Raw genomic sequence first — 22,596 nt, forward strand, 5'->3', positions numbered from 1 at the left:
GGTATCATCAAAACAAGGGTTAGGATATTCCACAAGGTTCCCAACAATTTCCCCCTTTTTGATGATGCCAAAACCACACAGCAGTTCTAGACAGCAAAAAGACTGAACTCACAGTACAAGTTCTAAACATGGGGTGAAAACAGTTCCCCCTTAACAATAGAACCTAAAAACTTGTACTTAGAGTAAGAACGAAAATAGTTCTAAAACAGAACAAAAAGAAGACAGAAAAACCATAATCAGAGCCTGGACAAAGTCTTCAGGTTGAGATCAATAAGAAGTTCATTTCATTAAAGAAGACTGATAAGTCATCAGTCGAGGTACAGAGCAAGACTTACATTGGAGTAAAAAGAAAAACAAAAACAACATGGGAAACCCATGGACTCCAGCAGTCTGCTTGGCTGCGCCTTGAACTTCTTGATCTTCATCTTCTGTCTTCGTGTCTTCATGTTCCTAAGCTTGTTCCACTCTCACTTGTGTTCCGTTGAATTGAGGTCTTTACTGGAACGTCATCCTTACAACTTTTGGTGATCCTTTGCTGTTCCATCATCAGTCAAGAGTTAGAGGACAGGAGCAACCTCAAGATAAGGTTTCTCTCTGACTTCTGACTTTCCCCCTTTTTGGCAACATCAAAAAGAGAGCTGACGATGGAGGTTATGATCAGACGGTACCCAACTCCTAGTCTCAGAAGCTCGTGAGAAGATTTGAGAACAGAGTGAGTCCGGATAAATAGAAGAGGAGAACGCCAGTGGGGAGGTGAGGAGATGAGGAGACGGAGAAGTGGAGGAGGTCAAGAAAGTGTAGAAGGCGGAAAAAAGAAGAAGGCTTCCTTGGAAGAAGGAGAGGGCTGCCTTATGAGGTGAAGATCAGGTTCGTGAATTGGAAAAAAGGAAAGGAGAGAAGAATGGACGTGAGAAGGAAGAATCGAAGCGGTGGCAGCTGAGAAGACTAACACCGTCGATTCGCCGACCCTGGGTCTGTGAAGAATAGACCAGGTGCGGCTGAAGATGCTGGCCAACAACGAGAGAGGTCCCGTTGTGTGTTGCAAGCCAGGGAGGAGCGCAACATATGCGATAAGGAATATCTCATCCAGAAGCGGTAAAGCTTCTTGGCGCCATGCATGAGAATGGAAGACACTCGCTTCGCTGGATACAAGTGAGGGTAGAGCAAACTTTGACGCCGGAGAGACGTTGAGATCCAGTGGAAGGGTCCGGTGAAGACCAGGTATGTGAGCGTCATTCTTCCACTCCATGACTTTGCAGTCATAGATTTCTCCTTTAGTCGGAACAATTTTTCTCTGCAACTTTTGGAAAGATTGAAAATTTTTCTCACAGTCAAGGCTGTGGAGAGTTGTTAGTTGATGCAGAAAAATCATGAAGACAGCATGGTATAAATAGACAAGATTTGAACCATGTAAGAAGATGAAAGGTTTTTCGAAAACTGTGCCTAAAATGCATTTGAAGAGAAAATTCGCGTCCGCCGTCACTGCGAGGGACTGCGTCTTCAAAAAGTTGAAAGGCATCATTACATTCTGTCATGTCAATGAGCTTTTCAAGAAATTTTATTGCAGAGGCAAAAAGGTTGGAAAGATTTTTGGCAATAAGATCAGGACAAGTTCAATCAAAACAGATTTTCACTTTATAAAATCTTGTCCTTCTCGGATATTCCATTTTCCAACAATCAGTTAAAGTTTTTGAAAGAAACTGATCAGTTAGAGATAAGATTTTGAACTAAAAACTTAAAGCTCTTAACTGAAATAACTGATTTTGAAAGAGCAAGTATTTAAAATACTTACTGATCAACTGAACATCGTAGTCAGTTGATACCACTTGATCCTGGTTGTTTTCATCAGGATGACTTCTTCTTCAGATGAGCATTCGGACTTCATTGCATTCCATGTTGGCGATCGTTGAATCATCAGTTGGTTGACCACCAGTCAGCATGACTGTTTGAGAAGATCTTCAAACACAGCATCACTCTTCAGGGTTGATGAGGCCGATCTTTGCACATAGATCATTGAACCTCTCTTCTGGAAGAGCCTTGGTCAGCAGCTCCGTTCTCTAAATAGCAGTGGGAATCCATTCCACAGAGACATTCTTCTTTTCGACATGATCACGAATGAAGTGATGTCGAATTTCAATATGCTTTACTCTGGTGTGGTGAACTGGATTCTGGGAGATTGCAATAGCACTGGAGTTGTCGCAATAGATAGGAACTTCCTTTTCGTCGATCCCATAGTCCTTTAGTTGATGGACTAACCACAGGATTTGTGAGCAGCAGCTTCCGGCAGCAACATATTCAGCTTCAGTTGTAGAGGTGGCGACTGAAGTCTGCTTCTTTGAAAACCAAGAAATGAGCTTGTTGCCTAGGAATTGACATGTTCCGGAGGTTGATTTGCGATCAAGCTTGCATCCACCGAAGTCTGAATCTGAATATCCGGTGAGCTTGATGTCGTCGTCTGCTGGATACCACAATCCTAAATTGGGCGTGCCTTTTAGAAATCTCAGAATCCGCTTTGCTGCATCCAAATGAGCTTCCTTAGGATCTGATTGATATCTTGCACATACCCCGACTGCAAATGCGATATCTGGTCTGCTCGCAGTCAAATACAGCAAAGATCCAATGATTTCTCTGTACTTCTTCGAAGAGACAGAGTTTCCTTCTGAACCTGGATCAACTTTCCAGTTTGTGTTCATTGGGATCTTGACTGACTTCATGTGCTGAATACCGAACTTAGCTATTAGTTCCTTGGCATACTTGGACTGGCTGATCAGTATTCCTTCGTTGGTCTGCTTGACTTGCAATCCGAGAAAGAAATTCATTTCTCCCATCATGGACATTTGAAATTTGTTGGTCATGATGTCAGCAAACTTCTTGCACATGCGTTCGGATTTGGATCCGAAGATTATGTCATCGACATAAATCTGAACAAGCAAGAGATCTTCTCCTTCTTTGAGAGTGAACAGAGTTCTGTCCACAGATCCCTTTTTGTAGCCTTGTTCAACCAGATACTCCGAGAGAGTATCATACCACGCTCTAGGTGCTTGCTTCAACCCATAGAGCGCTTTCTTCAGCTTGTACACCTTTTCTGGTCCAGCAACCTCAAACCCTGGAGGTTGTTCTACATAGACTTCATCTGTGAGCACTCCATTGAGAAATGCACACTTGACATCCATTTGGTGTACCTTGAAACCTTTGTGAGCTGCGAAGGCTAAGAAGAGTCTGACTGCTTCCAATCTGGCAACTGGGGCGAACGTCTCGTCGTAGTCGATTCCTTCTTCTTGACTGTATCCTTTAGCCACTAGCCTTGCTTTGTTTCTCACAACGTTTCCTTCTTCGTCTTCCTTATTCTTGAAAATCCATTTCAAGCCAATCACCTTTGCATCGTCTGGTCGATCCACAAGCTCCCAAACTGAATTCCGGTTGAATTCATTGAGTTCTTCTAGCATTGCGATGACCCACTGAGTAGACTTCAGAGCTTCTTCAAAATCCTTGGGCTCTGTAGTTGATAAGAAACAGCTGAAATTCTTATCTTTGTTGATGCAGTTCTGATTGATGTCGAAGACGAGGTTGCACATTGATCTCCGAGTCTTGACGCCATCTGATGGTTCTCCAATGATGTTCTCCTTTGAGTGGAGTTCAAACCATCTTCGATACTTCTTGATCTCTTCAGGTGAATGTGGGGCTTCTTCGGTCAGAATGGTTCTGGGGTGTTGAGCACCTTCTGGAGCAGGGGTGAGTTGAGCTGGGGCGGCTTCTGCGCGTTCAACTCTAACTTCAGCAACTGGAGTTCCCCCTTGACTGATGCCGTCTGCATTGGCTCCAGTCTGAACTTCAGACATTCGGTTGATCTTCTGATACTGAAGCATCTCAGTATCTTCATCTTTGCCTGGTCCCCATATCAAGACAGTAGAGGGCTCGGTGTTGTGGATTTCAGCTCTGGAACCTTCAGTGTTTTGAACACACTTTTCAGCTTCTTGTTCCCTGAAACCATCTGTAGACTCATCAAAGATCACATGAGGTGTTTCTTCAACACAAAGAGTTTGAGTATTAAACACTCGATAGACTTTGCTTGAACGTTCTGTTCCAGAGTATCCAAGGAAGACTCCTGGATCAGCCTTGCTATCGAAAGTGTTCAACCTCTTCTTATCATTGTTGTGTATGAAACACTTAGAACCGAAAGCATGAAAGTAGGCAATCGATGGCTTTCTGTTCTTCCATAACTCGTATGAAGTTCTTCCATGTCTCTGAGTGAGGAAGGAGCGATTCTGCGTGTAGCATGCGTTGTTGACTGCTTCGGCCCAAAACTTCAAGGGGAGTTTTGACTCGGCTAGCATCGTCCTTGCTGCTTCCTTTAGAGACCGGCTTCTTCTTTCTGCAACTCCGTTCTGCTGTGGAGTTCTTGCTGCAGAAGTTTGATGACTGATTCCTTGTTCATCACAATACTTACGAATGACAGTATTGAGGAACTCAGTCCCACGATCTGATCTGATGCTGATGATGTTGACTTCCTTTTCAACGCTCAGTCTTCTCAGCAGCTTTGGCAGTTCCTCCAGTGTCTCTTTCTTCTTGAAGAGAAAGATAACCCAAGTATATCGTGAATAATCATCCACAACTACTAAGGTGTACTTCCTACCGTTGTAGCTTCTTGGAGTGATCGGGCCAAACAGATCCATGTGAAGTAGATGCAGAATCCTTTCAGAGGAGTGTCCTGACTTTGACTTGAATGATGTCCGCGTCTGCTTTCCTCTGAGGCATGCTTCACATTCTTGCTTCTTCTGGAACACAATAGAAGGAAGGCCTTCTACTAGTTGATGTTTAGCAAGTTTGTTGATCGTCTTGAAGTTGAGATGGTTGAGTCTCTTGTGCCATAGCCAATTGAGCTCCGAGCTGCTCTTACTGATGAGGCACGTTTCTGGTGGGTTGTCTTCCCAAGAAACGACGTAGAGACTTCCTTGTCTGAATCCTTTCAGAACCACCTTCTTTTGATTGTTTCTAACAGTGAATTCATCCTTCTTGATCTTCACTGTGAAACCACTGTCACAAAATTGACTCACAGACAACAGATTATGTTTAAGACCAGAAACAAAGCTAACATTACTGATACTGGCGTTACCCATGTTGAGCACACCGTAGCCTTTTGTTTCTCCGATTGAGTTGTCTCCGAATGCAACTTTGGATCCAGCTTTCTCAACATACTGAGATAGATATTCTTTGTAGCCCGTCATGTGCTTAGAACAGCCACTGTCCAGATACCACGTTCTGATCGAAGCTTTGGCCTCTTCCTTCTTTTTGTGTTTCCTGACATTGACCTGCAAGGAAGAGTTGCTTCAGGCACCCAATCAAGCTTTGGGTCCTTCGATGTTAGCTCGAGTTCCCTTTGGAACCCATATCTGCTTCAGAGTTGGTTTGGATGATCTCTTGCGCTTTGTTGAATGTCTGATTGACGTCGTTGGTGCTTCAGGTGGCACATGAGCATTCTTCTGTTGAGAAATCCTTTTGAAGGCCTCACTCTTGTAGCAGTTCTGTCTGATGAGTGGTTGAGGTCTTCTTTGCTCGGCGAAGTATCTTCCCTGAGATACTTGAGTCTTTGCAGACTTTTGGAGACTTGGCTGATGTCCAGTAGCTAGTTGTCGTGGATGGCTCTCGGTTCGTCTGGACTCAGCATTGCTTGGTCTCCATGGATGTTGTTCCTTCTGAAACTGAACTGAAGATGTCAGTTTCTGACTGATGTGGCCTTTCTTCCCCCTGGATTGATGAGGAAGATTCTTCTTGGCTCCTGATGTTCCTTCCCTGATCTTTGACTGAAATCTACTTTTCAGTCTTCTCAGTAGAATGATCTGGTTGGTGGCCTCCTTAGCTCGTCTGAAGCTTCGTGGAGGTGGAACATTTGATCTAGCCATCAGTCTGCGCTTGCGAACTTCATCCATATCATGATCTCTTGATTCTTCTGAGGTTATGATTTCAGAAGGATCGTCCTTTGAGATGATCATGATATCCTTTCCTTTGTCAGCTACAACCTTTCCTCCGATGCTGTTGACCAGTCTTTTCGATGGAAAGTTGCTCATCATGGGAGACTGCATCATGCAATTCTTGACTGTTTCTTCCAGCTTGTGATTTAGCCTCTTGATCTCATGAGATGCTCTTTCACATTCTGAGTTGGAGATTCTGAGCTCTTCTTCCAGTCGGCTGTTCTCCATGATTAGCTGATCAGACAAGTTTCATCCGAAAAGTAGATGATTGTCTGATTCTTAGCTCGTTCATCATTGATCTCCTTATCCATTTTCTGATTCTGCTTGAGGAGATCTTCTAACATTTTCCTCAGCTGACAGTGATCAGTCATGAGCTGATCAAACTCGTCAGTTTCATCGAATGAGCTATCTCCAGATTCTGAGTGGTTTCCTGAAAGCATCAGGAAGTTATCAGTAAAAGGAGTTTTTGAGTGAGAGTTTACCTCTGAGCCATTCATTCCATTGTCGTAGCTGTTGTCAGCCACGCTTTCTGATTCGTTGGCCATCAGGGCTCGGCTCTCATCATCTGAGCTGGAACTGTCGAAGTCGGATGATTCTAATGTGTCCTTGGAAGAGTCAGCATCGTCAGCAACCATCACTTTCTTCTTCGAAAAGCTACGATCTTTCTTAGCTTTCAGTTCTCTGCGCTCAGCTGGAGTCAGATCAGGGCATTCATGTCGAAAGTGCCCTTTCTTTCTACATCCAAAGCATTCCATATCTTTGATGTCGTAAGCGGCTGACTTCCTTTCTCCGCTTCGATCTGTGGAATGTCTGGAGTTGCCTTCTCTTTCTTTTCCTTTGTAGTGCTGCTTGTGGAACCTTCTGTACTTCCGAAACTTGGACTCCATCTTGTTGAATCTTTCAGTCAACAAAGCATATTGACTGAAGAAGTCCTCTGGGTTGAGTTCCGTTGGTTCCTTGATCTGCTTCTTGCCTTCTCTGGTTGAGGCCTTCAGTGCCACTCCTCTTGAGGTTGATGGACCATCTTCGTCTGATCCTCCAACCTTCTTGTTACCAAGATTTCTCAGAAGGTCGAACTCATTTGCCATGAGATTGGAGAAAAGCTTGTTTGTCGGGAGCTGACTGAATCCTGGCTTATGTTGATGAGCGACTGAGTAGATCTGCCATTCTCCACGTGGCAGTGCTCGAAGAATCTTCAGGTTGATTTCTCGTTGAGTGTATTTGTCTTTGGAAATGGATTGAACTTCATTCAAGATAAGATTGAATCTTTGTTCCATTTCCTCGACAGATTCATTCTTGAGCATGAGGAAGGAGTCGAACTTCTGGCAAGCTATCGATAGCTTATTCTCCTTGATTTCCTCGGAACCTACGCACATTCTTTCCAGAATGTCCCACATCTCCTTTGCAGTTCCGCACTTGATGATCTTCATGACATGCTTGTCGGGAACGGTGCCGGAGATGATGCTTTCGGCGAGGTTGTCTAACTCATCTTGCTTCCTTTCTTCTGTGGTGAAGTCTGCCTTTGACTTCGGCTGGATCTCATCGTAAGGATCCTGATGGAGATCATTAGGAACCCTTTTGACAGTTTCGGTGATGGCGATCGGTCCGCTGGTGATGACTTCCCACATTCGGCAATGTTGGGCGGTGAGGAAGCTTTCAAGCCGAAACTTCCATATGTCGTATTTTTCAATACTAAACATAGTATTGAAAAAGGATCTAGTTCAAATAGAACCTAGTCAGATGCAGATAGTTCTTGCGAACAACCTGCTCTGATACCAATTGTTAGGTCCTGAGGGTCTCGAATAGGTGTATGGGGGAGGGAGAATACACCTATAGGCTATTTTTGACTTAATCTACTGACCTCAATCAGAGGGATCTCAGTCAGAGATCAAAACGAAACTTTGCACGCAAACAAGGACTCTTATTTTACTGAAATCAGTTTTGACCAACAGGGTTGACGACTGATACTGAAAGCTCTTCAGTAATGAGTTATCAGTTAAGTTACTGGAACTTAACTGATCCAAGTAAGGGCTTCAGTCGTGTTTGCAAAGATAGAGATGATATCACTCTTCCTTACTATCAGTGGATAGTTCAGTCAGATTGATATCATACGCAGCGGAAATTAAACTTAGTTTCGTAATAGCCTCGGTGGAGCAGGTTGTTGGATTAAGGTTTCTCTTTGCTGTTATTCAGTGTTCAGTTTTATCAATTGAAATAGCACAAGTAAGAATGTATAATTGAAAGCTGTAAATAACACAGAGACTTTTACGTGGTTCGGAAAAACCCTTTCCTATATCCACGGTTGGTTGATCAGACCAACAATCCACTCCGCAAGTGCTTCACTGGTGCACTGCAAACCGTACCCGTGTGCTTGCCTGGTGCACACAACCGTAAACTGAAGAAAACCCTTCTTCAGCACCCACACACCTCGCGTAGGATTTCCCTGCTAAGCACACCTCGTGCTCAGACTTTTCACTCAGAGTTCAGAGTACCTTCTTGAACTCCGAACCACTCAAACACTCTTATGGGGAGGAGGTTTGAACGAGTGCCAACTATACTTACAAAGAACAAGTTCTTTGAAGCAAGTTTGACCTTTGGCTTCTGGGTAAACAGATATATGCCTAGGGTCTAAGAGAATGTATGTAATCAGCAGTGACTGATTTTGACTTTGGAATTCTCTTCTTTGATTCAAGCTTTGGGGCGGTTAAGCTTTAGGCTGAGTAGCAATTTTGGCAGAGCTTCAGCTTATGTCGTTGAATCGGTGAAGGTTGAAGTGATCCTCGAGCGCTATTTGTAGGAGAACTCTTGAATAGATCCGTTGGCGTAAATCGTCCTCAAGATTTCTTCCGTTGGAGAGCATTCGAATTTGGGCTGAGGCTTCAATCTTCGAGGTTCCTTGTCTGTGTGGAAACGGCTATCTTTGATGGACAGGAGATGTGACATCTCTGAAAAGTAACCACCAGATAGGAATGACCTCTGCAGAGATAAGATATTCTGAGATCTCTGCATTTAATGCGGCTGTACTTGTGCGTACGTGGCTTCCCCTGAACGTTGGAAAATCAGTCCTTGGAGGAATGTTCAACTGATACTTGACTTTAGTATCAGTCCTTTGCGCGCATTAAATAATCAGTCTTCAACTAATTCTTCAACTGATACTTCAGTTGGTATCTGCAGTCTTCAGTCTTCAGTCTTTAGTCTTCGACACCGCAACTAAACTAGAAATGAACTCTAACACTTGAGTTCTAAACGATTCTAGTGTATTACATATAAGTCCTATGAATTTTGGTATCATCAAAACAAGGGTTAAGATATTCCACAAGGTTCCCAACAGTAGAAAAAATAAAATAATAAGAAAATAAAAAATAAATTAGTGACCGAATTTTCGATCGTTAAAAATTAAAAAAAAAAGATCGGCCGTGAAACGGTCGTAAATCGGTCGTTAAGGCCGCAAATTTAACGACCGAAATTTTCGGTCGTTAAATTCGTTCTTTAAACGCGTGTTTTCTTGTAGTGAGTGCGCCCCACCTTCACATATATATTCAAGCAATATATTTTACTCCATCAGTCCACGATAATCTAATAAATATGTTATAATTGGTTGGTGAAAAACCAAGAGAATTAGCTTAAGATTATGAATGAATTAATAGTAACTGCCTTGATGTTTTTTTACAAGTCTTGGAAATGAAGATTGAGTGCCTTTTAGCAAGAAGGATAGTCGCCTTTGGTAATGATCTCTGCCTTGGAGTCTTATAATTGTGGCATCTTCTTTATAATATGATTAATCTTTAACCTATTTGACATGCTTAGAATTGTTCCATTTCAATAATTTTCCATATATAATCTTCATTATTTAATTATTACATGCCATATAAAGATTCATTAATCTTAATAAATATAATTAATAATAAATGTATATATATATATATATATAATAATATTAACTTACATATAATCTAAATTAATAAATTTTATTATTAATTTTATCTTGATAAAAATTAATCTTAATAAATATAATTAATAATAATAATAATAATGATATTATTATTATTATTATTATTATTATTATTAACTTACATATAATCAAAATTAATAAATTTTATTATTTATTTTATCTCGATAAAAATTAGATTTACATGTCTGACAAGAAAAAAATTGGTGAATCATTACTCAATTCTTTTCGGCACGGGAATTTAAGAAATTGATATTTTATATGTTAAATGTGGTAGGTGAAAAAGTGAAAATGTGAATAAAGGGTAAATTTTTTGCCATTTTTAGAAACAGGTCAAGCTTCGTGGAACAAACCAAAAAGGAAACTGAGTCATGCTTCGTGGGACGGAGGGAGTATAAAATAAATGGTTTTAATTGAATGTTAGTGATTAGATGTATATTTGTTATTAATTTTATATTTCTCAAAAGCGTATATATTATATGTATATGTTGCAATATATTATACTGTATGAACTTATATATATATATATATATATATATAATATTTATCTTCTTAATTTTCAATAAAATCAATTTTAAATTGAGTTTGAATTGAGACATGCACATGCACGTAAACTATAAACGGGTTCGGTCATTGATTTACAAGTTTGAATAATATGGCACAAATTCTATAACCTGATTACGTTAAAATAAAATCTTATTTTATGTTTATCAAAATAATTAAAATTTTATTTTTATTTTTTATAAAATATATCCGTACATTTTATTTGTATAGGGAAGAAAAATATATTTTTCATATCTAAAAATTTTATTTGTTTCAGTTTCGTCAATAATAATAATAATAATAATAATAATAATAATAATAATAATAATAATAATAATAATAATAATAATAGATAAATTATGAAATTGGTAATGCATAAATGAAGAATTTAGATAAAGAACAATAGAGGATATGATGTTAAAATACATTAGAAATCTTTAATTATGTATTAAATTTATAATAATCTCAATCAAGTGAAGAACTCGTATAAATCACCTCATTTCATATTGATTTTTTTTATATAAGATTTCACTAAAATAAAACTTATACAAGAAGAAATTCTTGCTCTCCAAATTAAAAATCTATATTTAATTGGCGGAATGATTGAGACTAATACAAATATATCGCAAAAAAAGAATCAGAAAACAATGGCAGAAAAATAATCAAGAAACGATCGCCGAAAAAGAATCAAATTGAATCCAAAAAAATCAAAAGAAGTAGTGTTGAGAATTGAATCCAAAAAATCGAAAGAGGCAGTGTTTGATAATGAAGATTTGAAATTCAACTACAACTAAGTAGTCGTTTGGTTCAAGTAGAGGAATGAAAAGGCAATGAAATCAAATAAAAGAGTGGAATGGTAACAATAATCATTACTTTTATTGAGTGTTTGGTTTAACAATGGAAAGAAAACATTACTAAGGGATTCCCTTTATTTTGTTGTGAGGGTTTTGAGAGAAAGATGATTTTGAGAGAGAGACGATCAAAATTATCTGGTACTGTTGGATTGGAAAATCTCCCGCTAGCTTGAAGAGTGGGACCCATTGGAATAAAAAAAAAAAAGAAGAAGAAGAAGAGAGAAATCAAATTCTGCATACGCCCGTTTCTTCCTCCGTTAGATAGATGGGTTATTTGAACTAAATTTAAAACAATAAGGATTTGGCAGTACCTAATAAAACCATGAGGGGTGTTTTGTGCACCGCGATTGGGGTTTTTTGCACCTTTGCCCTAATAAAAACTAATATATGGAGGCATTGAAGATAGGTGATTAATGCGAAGAATCAACTAATTCGGTCTCTAAGAGCATGAAACTCCAAATTGGGGTTGAACAGTATTTTGAAGCAGATATAGTGAGATACATTCTGCCGCCCTATTTTGGAGCAACTAATAGTGTTGCGTTATATATAGTGCAACACTTTGCATTGCGCTTTATTATTAAATTGCGATTTTATTAAAGAAAGAAAGCAAAAAACCTAAGAACCCTTGAAAGCACAAGAGAGCAGACTAAGGGCCGAGCCTCATTAAAACCTTTCTAAAGAAAACCCAATGGGAAAAACCGTAGAGAGGAAAAAGAGTACTCGTCTAAGACGAAACCAACAAGAGGGAAACAAGCGGAATTGGAACCGCTTCCAGAACTCCAGCCTAACCATTGTCCTGAAGCAGCCCCGTCTTGCTTCCCAAACCAAAAAACGCAGACCAGAGCCACAGAGGGCAAAGAAGAAAAAAACCATCTCGAAAAAGAGAAGAAAAAACAAGAACCGAAAAACGAAGACGAGCAGACTCAACAAAAAGAAAACAGCAAATTCAAGAATAATTACAACAAATTTAATATATTAATCAAGAATAAATTAATTAAAAAAAGCATATTTTGTAATATTTCTTTCTTTTATATTCAATATATACTCATATTTTCTTTTTAATTCGTCTTTGAGATACATACTGATTTTTTTCACATAACTCATTTATAATAAAAATGAAACTCTTATTTCACTTACACATATTTAATCAATTTTTTAAAATTTGTGTTATTCTCAAATACATACACTAATTTTAGGGACAAAAGAATATTATAGAGCAACTAATTATTAAAGATGAAACGGAAATTTTAAGCTATTTTACAAAATTAAAGATTTTTTTTAGGCGTACAAAATTAAAGATTGAACACGAATTTTAAGAGATTTTAAAAACCAACATGGGCCCAAAAGTCTGAAGATTTTAAAAGATTCTAAAAACCACGTCATTATGAAGTGGAAGACGTGACCCAAGACTTCTCACTTAAGTATTGGAAATTCATAGTACATTTGATTATATAATTGAATATCGTAATAGATAAAAAGTACTAGTAATTGTCTATATTTATAAAACTATAAGGACACTTTACAGTTGATTATATTGAATTGGGTACAAATAAATTTATACTACTACTTATCCTCGAATAACTTCCAAAAAGGAAGGAACACGAATTTTAAGATAAAAAATAAAAATAAAAATAAATAAATTATTAAAAGTGGTGAAAAAATAAAAAATAAAAATAAATGATATATTATTAATAGTGAGCAATTCAAAATAAAAATTATTTTGGAAACAAACTAAAAAAAAAGTTGAAAAATTATTTGTAGAACGGAGGGAGTGAGCCGGACATATTTGGTTTGATATTATATGCATAATATGTATACATAGATTTTTTTTGTTTTCTGAAACGAATATGTATACATAGATTAATTGTTTAAGTTTTCATATTATATCTTAAGGAATTTAAATAAATTTGTACTTGAGGGTTACTATGAATTATTTATTTGTAATGACCCGACTTTTAATTGAGGATTTAAAATCTTCTAATGACTGATTAAGAATTTATTATGATAATTAGGGTTCGGCATCCATTAATAAAATACGAACTTATATGAATTTGATGATTTATATACGTGATGATTTATTTTTATTTTTATTTCCAGTGGACGATACACTCAAAATATATTTTGAGTCCATTAATTTATTAATGAGGATTTAACATTGAAGTGTTAAATATGAATTTTTATTAATTACTAAAGTTGATCCATGTGGTTAGTTAATTTATTAAATTGACAAAGCCAAATGGATTTTATACCTCAATTAAGAATTAGTCTTGTATGTGTCAACGTATTTAAATGAGTTTGAAACCATATGATTAATGTATTAATCTCTTAGATATTTTGATGATTAAGATGGAACCATACTAAGCATACTGAAGAAATTCCACATTCATACTAAGCATGCTGAAGAAATTCCACAGTCATGCTAAGCATGCTGAAGAAGTCCACAATCATGCTAAGCATGCTGAAGAAATTCCACAGTCATGCTAAGCATGCTGAAGAAGTCCACGATCCTCATCCATCCAAGCCACCCCATTTTTCTTTTATAACCTACACCATTTTTCAGCCAATTCCCACCTCTCACATTCATCTACCATCTCTCTCGCAGCCAAGAAACGACACCACATCTTTCATCATTCAAGGTTTATATTCTAATTTATATATTATGATATCCTTCAATTGTATACATCAACTCCAGAACACCAACACATGCTCATTAACTCAGATTTACATATGCTTTGATAAATGAAGAAAATGAGTAGCAAATTCATAGATTTACAGTTACTAAATATGTACTTGTGAACTGAAGTTACAAGGAAAGAGTTAAAACTTTTATTTGAGCAATTACAGTATATGATTCTTGCACAAAGACCCTTTGTGTTGGCTGATTGCGTGTGTGAGTCGAGGTCAGGGGGAGGGCAGCCTCGGTGGCTCGTCGTCGCCGGCGGTTGACGGACGGCGACGGAGCCGCGGTGGCTTCCGATCTGCCAAAGAGAAGAAAGGAGATGAGTATTTCAGTTTTTATTTTAGAAAGGGGAAAAAGATGAGGAAAAAGAAAAAGAAAATGAGAATAGGGAGACCCGGGGGCTTACCTTTGTGAGACGGTGCTCGGCTCCTCACAGCGAATCCGACGACGAACGGCGGCGATGGAGGACGAAGAGACGGCGGCCTGGCTTGGACTCCGGCAGAGAGGGCGCATGCCCTGTTCCGATCTAGAGATCTAGAAACCGAGAGAGAGAATCAGGGCGGGCAGGCGGCGGCCGTGCTCTTCCACGGCCAGGCGATGGCCGTGAACACCCAAGGCGGCGGCGTGCGGCTGACTTCCGGCGAGACAGAGTGAGAGAGATAGAGGTGAAAGGAGAACAGAGAAACGAGAGGGAGAGAAGAGGAGACCGAGGGGGTGAGAGGGAGAGGCCGCGCCGCTCGCCGGCGGCGACAGCGGCGGAGGCGGCGGCGCCGGGCAGACGACCGAGGGAGAGAGAGACGCAGCTTCTTTGTGTGTGTGCTGAATGTGTTGTGTGTGTTTTTATTTTAGGGTTAGTATGATGGGTGGGCTTGGACATGATTTGGGCTGTTATTTAATTGCTGTTGGGCCGAGACTTGGGCCGATTTTAATAAGTGTTTGGGCCCTGATTTAATTAAAGGATTTGGGCTTCTTTAATTTAATTGTTTGAGCCTTATTCAAAGAAAAACATGATAGACTTAATTTATCTAATTAATTTGGGCTTATATCTATTTAAATTATTTGAGCTCTTAATTATTAATTTAAATTGAGCTTGATTAATTTAATTATATATTGACCTTTAAATTAATTATTTAAATGGAGTTCTTTTATTTCAAGTATTTTTACAAATGGACTTTAAAATAAAATATTTTGAGTTAAACTCTTATTTAATTTAATTCTTTTCAAATGACTTATTAATATGGATTATTTGAAAATGATTAAATTATTTTAAGTATGAGAAAGAATGATCTATGATGATTTAATTTGTCTATGTGATATTATATGAATTGTTATTAAATGACGGAATATTTAACTTGATGGCGTGAATAGAACGAGTTATGATTGATGCGCATGATGATGTTCAAAAAAATAGTTTCGAACCTAAATGATAGTTATGTGATAGATGTTTTGAGTTTAAGGTTTTGAACGAGACAAGATTAATATGGATGTTAGAACCCTAAAATCATTAAAGGAGATAGTTTAGTTTAGAGACCTATCTTCCTTTCTTACACGACTTTCTTCTCGAACTTATCGACTCTTCGTCAATAAAGGTCCAGACGGGAAGTGAAAGCTAAAGAAGGAGGTAACTCTACGCCCCTAGTGGGAACGAATAAGGTGGGCATTACTTTTACTATACGTATATAGAGATCCCCTGCGTGTCGTAGGCCTCTTATACGAATGAATGCATGAGATGATTTAACTGTTAATTTCAGTTTCATATATATATCAAATGAGTTTAAATGTTACGTTCAAGCAAGTTATTTCATGACAAAATCTTTGAGTTAAAGTTATTTCAAGTATTGTCTTGCCATAAAATGTTTAAATTTTAGTATGATATCTATCTGCTTTGGCTTTGCCAATGATGCAATCGAATTCGGGTCCTGAGCAGTTGATAGCTATCCTGCCAGGCTAGTGTACACCAGTGACCGTGAGTCATCTAGCGGGTTGGCCGGTCAAGTGACCGTGAGAGGTGGCCACCTCTCCGGCACACAGTTTCAGATATGATAGATTACAAAAGAACTTAGTCTGATCAGACGAACTTTAAGAATCACAAATGAACTTAGTAAGCTTGGGCATTTTTAGCGAAAAACTCCCTTGCTGTACTGATTATGATGGCATGACAATTTACAGTTTTGAAGCATGTATTTTTATACCTAGGCATACGTGCCCACTGAGTGCTTTTGTACTCAGCCCTGCATATGTTTTCTAAATGTGCAGGTTGAGCTGATGTGATGATGGTGCTGCAATGAGCGGAGTCTCCAGGGTTGTTAATAAATAGTTAACCTGTCTAGAATATGTCTTCATACATATGTCTAGCTACTTTCCGCTGCAAGATGTTGTTGATGTTATAGTATGTTATGTCATACTTTGAGTCTTAAGAGAATGGTTTCATATGATGTATAACTTGATTAATGATATTAATTAAGTTTTATGTTGTCTTTCATAGACTGTTCAAAAGAGTATTAATGAGTAAATACGATGATTTTTCTTAAGTTAAGTAAGATTTACGGTTTCAAATGATGCCCCTTTCTTTCCCCGCTTCTAAATCCCCTTCCCGAGTCATAACCCCGGTTAAGCCATCCTTAGGGATTGCGGGCTGTGACAGAGTGGTATCAGAGCGAAGGTTAAGCTCTGAATTAGAAGTCTTGAGTTTAGTCTAGAATGAGTCACTAGACTAATAGTTATTAACAACCGTGAGCTCAGCGCACCATCACACCAGGCTCAACGAGGTATGTAAAATTTCAAAGTTTATTTGACGTTAAATTTTGAAGAGCACGATGTTGAGGTTATATGATGAGTTATGATGTTATATGATTGAAGATGCATAATTATGAGTTATGATGTGATGTATTTGAGATGTTTTGTGATGAGAATTGTTTGAGCAGTTGTGATAAGTCACGATGATCTAGATGAAGGAATCTAATGTCATTGTTAAGAGAGATTTTCTACTAAGTAAAAGGATGAAATGAGAACTTAGAGCTAAAGCTTGAGAGAATTAGCAATTGCTTTAAGTACTTGTTGGTTTGAGTTATGAGTTTGAGTTATGAGCTTGAGTATAATAGCATGATTAATGGTGAGTTATTAGCATGCTGCAATGAGATATTGTACGATATGTTGAGTTGTTTGGTGACGCGAGTTTTGCTCACGCAACCTTAATGGTACTTGAAGAGGTATCATGAGCCATAGTCTTTGGAGATGGCTTTGAGAGAGAATTGTTGAGTTGTCTTACTGAGTCACGATGATTTAGATTAAGGGATCTAATATCATTGTTTAGAGAGATTCCCTACTAAGTAAAGATGGGACGAGATGAGAATTTAGATATTTTGAGCTTGAGTTTTAAGATAACAGTACTACTTAGTAGGAGTTTTGCTAAGTTATGTTTTGTTTATTTCTGTTGCTGGAGCCGAGTAGAGTTAGTTCCTAGAGTCACCTTTAAGTTCTCCTTATAGGTTGGCCAGGACTGTTGTGAGATCGAACTCAGGGAAGATCAGATACGAGGACGAGGCGTACAGTATGTGGTACAGAGATACCCTAGCAGATTATCAAACACATGTTCATAAACTATGAAAGGATGAGAAAGAGCCAAGGAAGGCTAGGGTTGAAAGGATGAGAAGTAGCCGAGGAGGGCTAGAGTTGATGAGGATGAGAAAAGAATCCGATGTAGGCTAGAGCTAAGGATGATCTTGAGAGTATGAGCAGTACACCTTTGTTTTTGATTAGTTTCAATTACATTGCGATGTATATAACTTACTTAGGAGATACTGATACTTGAGCTTTTCACATGCTGATAGATAAGCGTGTGAATATAGTACCCTACTGATGTTAAATAGATGGATGTTCCTAGTGTGCTAAAGTAGCAACTAGATGAGTTAACTGGTAGCAATTACTGTAAGAGGTCCAGACCGAGACATAGTACTATTAATGGTGTCGGTTTAGAAGGGACATTACGATAGATACTATGGTTTTTGTAGGGTTTATATAACCCCTTTATGTAAGTCCTCTAAAAGAGGCATTCTACTGATGGATATATTAGGTTGACCAGAGTGGTCTTTTTGTTAGCGTTTCGTGAGTGCTTATTGCCTTACAGATGAATGTTAAGGTGACCGTGAGGGTTTCCTTAAAGTTGAGTTAGTAAATTGAACTTGAGTTTTGAGGATGCTTAGAGCGTTGGTCGAGTTGAGTTTTCCTTTTGTGATTTCAAAAATGCCTCAAAGATGTCATCAAGAGTGTGATGTGAAGGATAGGCGGGATAATTCTCCGCCACCACCACCGCAACATGAGAGGGGAGTCGAAAAATATTGAACTTTCGAAACAAGAGTCTAGAACATAGAACCCTGAGTTTAAGCTTTTAGCTTGCTGGTGTGAACTTAAGTTTTGTTATGTATAGTATGATGAAAATTTAGAAGACCTAGAATTACCAAGTTCGGGATGATGTTTCCCGTGTAACTGGGAAGTGATTATGTTGGACCTGGCCAGTCCACATGATCCAAATCTCAGTAGACGTCTTTTGGGTTTATAAACCCCTGTATTTCAACTTCAGTTTAAAAATCAGATGGGTTCTCACTCGAGGTCATTTTGTTCGACCTGGTAGTTACTCCTTTCTACCCTCTGGTTATTTATTTGAGTCTCTTGAACAAATTTTCTGCAACACTTTATTTTGATATCATTCGAGATTTGAGCCTTTACAACTTTTGAGTTGTTCTAGTAGATTCTTTTGAGGTATACGACTAAGAAGTGTTAGTATATTGACTTAGTAAGTCACCCAAACTATAGCTTGGTTAACTGTCCATCAGTTTGTGTCTAAAATTAGTTGACATTAGTTCTTCTCCTATGATTATTATCAACCATACATTTTATTAACAATTTATAGTACAAACCGTAAGGTTTGAGAATAAGGACTTGAGTTATTTTGTCTATGCTGATTTCACGATGGAATCATGGAAAAGTGTTACGCATGTGATATGAGAAAAGGAATGTATTGATGATCGTTTTTCTTTGAAAAATAGAATGTCTGGTAGATGAGAAGCTAGAAACGAGATGGGGACAAAAATGAACCATTACGAAAGATGGATGAACTTTTTCTCGAGTAAAGCTTGTTATAGCTATGAAACCAAGAATCCAGTTGAGGGTAAACTCTAGATTAAGACGATGAAGAGAACCTTTGATTTTTTTTGTACCGCACAAAAAAAAAAAAAACGACTTCATGTGTTGCGTTCCAGTTGACTAGATCTACAGATTTTGGTGGGAGGCCAAAAGAAAAGCAATGACTCAAGAATGTTAGCAAACTTGTCTTAGTAAGACTATAAGACGGACACATATTACATATATTTTTTTTTATATCTGCGATAGGAGGATAGAAACGAAAAATGTTCAATCTAAAGCAAAACAGGATATCTATGACCTAGTATGACCACATTTGTTGTGGCATGTCCGTTATACCCCACAATAGGTGGACATCAATGAAAAGATCCCGAAGAAGTTTCGCCCTGGCCTAAAGTATGAGATAAGAATGGCACTCGCCAACCACGACGAGTTTACGTACTTTGAGTTGCTCAGCAAAACTCTAGACGCTAAGGTAGTTATGCCCGGGGATCACCCGTCACAAATTCAAACTGAACAAAGTGATCAAGACATGAGAAAAACTTTTCACCCATAGAAGGAACGACGATAGTGACACGTAGTTATATGAACCTGTAATTGAATGTAGGATCACTTAAGGTGGTAGCGAATAACTTGATGTTATACCAATATGGAACGTAGATGTAACCTTAAGAATGGACTGGTTAGCTGAGAACAATATGCTATGATTTATGCAATGAATGGGAAATCTCCTTCAAACCTCCAGGAATAGACGCTTTAAGTTTTCACGAGATTAGTATAAGGAGCGGATACCAGTTATTTCATACATACAAGCCATAAAGGTGATAAATAAGAAACATTACCAAGCTTTCCTTGTATACCTAAACGGATGAGCTAAGCACAGAAAGGACAGTTGAGGACGTAGAAGTTATACGTGAATTTCATTATGATTATCCGGAGAACTTACCAAGACTGTCACCCAATAGATAAGTAGAATTTACCATCGACCTAGTACCAGGATCGACACGTGTATCAAAAGCATTGAACAAGATGACTCCAAAGGAATTGGAGAACCTAAAGATCCAATTGCAGAAACTACTAGATCTAAGTTAGATCATGTCTAGTGCATTCCCACCGGGAGCGCATATTTTGTATGTTATGAAGAAATATGGCACTTTGAAAAGGCGTACAGACAATAGAGCGATGAACAAACTAATACTCATGAATGAATATCCTTTACCGAGGGTAGATGAATTGTTCGACCAACTCAAAGGTGCAAATGTGTTTTCCAAGATCGATTGAGGATCGGATGTCATCACCCAAGACAACTTTTAGAACGGGTTATGACCACTACAAGTTTGTAGTTGTGCCATTCAGGCTAACAAATACCCAGATATATTCATGGGCATCATTGATAGAGTATTCTACCTTCACCTGAATAAGTTCGTCTTAGTGACTCCAAGAATGAAGATGAACATAAGGAACATTTAGGGACCATGTACACAAGTACTATTGGGTGAACGAATTTATGCCAAATCAGTAGGTGTGAGTTTTGCTCAAGAAAGTGGCATTTTCTGGAACATATTGAATGATTTGAGTTTATATATGTGTTTATATTTATTAAATATTGCACGTATAATTTACTTAGATTAATTTGAACACCAAGGTTCAAATTTGATGAAGGCCGTGAGTCATAAGGCCAGAGACGAGCGATGCTCGATTTTAATTAAGTTATTTTGAGCATGCCTATGTGTTTAGAATAATTAAAAATATCTGTATTTAAATTTTTGGAATTTATTTCCATTAAATACAAATTTTCTAACTATTCGATGATTTATTAAGTTGAGATATGTGGAGTATGTGAAGTCATGTAAGTGAACTAGCAGTGATGTTAGTAAGACTATATGAATTATTTGAGTATTTATGAGATGAGCATGATTAGTAAGTTATTGAGTTTTTTTGAATTTGCATGAGAAATGCATATAAAATGGCTAAGTATGAGAAATTAGTATGGATTAGATTTATTAGTTTAAATGAGGTAAATAAATTAGAGAAACATGTTAATTAATTATAGTTGGAATTTAGTATTTAATTACAAAGTCCGAGATTTAATCGAGAACTATGAGCATGATAAATTGTTAAGATATAATTTATTATTTGAGTTTGATATCGATTATGTGTCTAAATGGAGTGAGTGTGAGAGTTATGAATAACGCACATAAATGTTGGTATCTGACACTCGAACAATTGGTGTCGAGTATAAATGATAGTTTACTGATAAAGAGTTTTGATGATTTTGAATTGTAGTGCTAGAGATTCTAAAACCGGATAAGGAATTTGTAGTAGCTGATGAGACAAAGAGGATGGGTTGAACCCGTAAAAGATTATGATTTTGGTATTAACCATCACATGGACAAGACCAATGTAGTAGATGATACAGTGAGCCGGAAGGCCTCGTCTAAGATATGATAAGATTATGATAGAAGTGATTAAACCACCCAGCTTGAGGAAAATTGTGGTAGGAGCATGAAGGAAGGATGAGAAGTTACGAGTAAGAATAAGGATAAGAAATTTCAAGAATTACAACGACGAATCAGATAATGCTATCTTCTTTGAAGGGAAGATATGCATCTCCACGACAATGAACTTAAGAATAAGATAAAGCCATGACACCCATATACTGTCACCAGGAAGTACTAAGATATATTAAGATCTAGAAAAATTCTAGTTAGGAGAAATGAAACGAGATGTAACCTCATTTGTTGAAATATGTCTTGCGTGCTAGCAAGTGAAGGTTTTACAACATATCATATCGTTACTTTGAGTCTTCGAGCTTATAAAGTCAAGCTTAATGTCATGTTTGGGACAAACCGAGCCCTTAACGAACCAATGAATTTCGTTGTCGAGATGGATTTTTCGAATCCATCAGACTTAAGCAAAGGTTGTCACGAAAGGGGGCAGTCAATGCCCACATGACTCGAGATTCCTTCGATGAATGAATAAAAGTTTATAACGGCGTTTTAGGCTGACTGCCTACATGCTCGAAATGGTTGGTCTCCTTACAAACTGTTTAAGTTGCCTTAAGAATGCTTTAGAGATATTAGTCATTATAGTTCCGCTTAAACGACATAGAAATTACTAATAAGGTATGTTGAAGACGACCGAGCTAAACCGGGGTGAAAGCTGAGAACATGTTTTTGCCACTCTTTGTGAGACATATAATACCAGTTATCAATCGACTATCGATAGGTTGGCAAATGAGGCGTTATACCTTAGGAAATATAGATCACCACTTTGTTGGGATGAAATGGCTAGACGATTGAAATCATCCGTCAAAATTTGATAGTGAATAAAAGAGGGCCATGATTGACAGAGTCATATGTTGACAAATGACGAATTGACCTATGATGTGAAAGTGGAGAGATAATTTCCATAAAAGTTTCTCCATCAAGAGAAATCATTGGATTCAATGTGAAGGGTAAA

At 37.9% G+C, this 22,596-nt stretch overlaps 1 long non-coding RNA gene across 1 annotated transcript; it reads right to left on the reverse strand.

Annotated features, from left to right (window-relative positions):
* Window positions 1–14,019: 14,019 nt before the first annotated feature.
* LOC130995896 (uncharacterized) lies at window positions 14,020–14,671 on the reverse strand. The gene is made up of 2 exons (XR_009092311.1): window positions 14,402–14,671; window positions 14,020–14,293 (listed from the first exon to the last, which is right to left on the reverse strand). It is a non-coding gene; the product is annotated as an uncharacterized LOC130995896 (long non-coding RNA).
* Between the last annotated feature and the right edge of the window lie 7,925 nt (window positions 14,672–22,596).

The sequence above is a fragment of the Salvia miltiorrhiza genome, chromosome 7 (genome assembly GCF_028751815.1).
Source record: "Salvia miltiorrhiza cultivar Shanhuang (shh) chromosome 7, IMPLAD_Smil_shh, whole genome shotgun sequence".
In the NCBI taxonomy this organism is placed as follows: Eukaryota; Viridiplantae; Streptophyta; class Magnoliopsida; order Lamiales; family Lamiaceae; genus Salvia; species Salvia miltiorrhiza.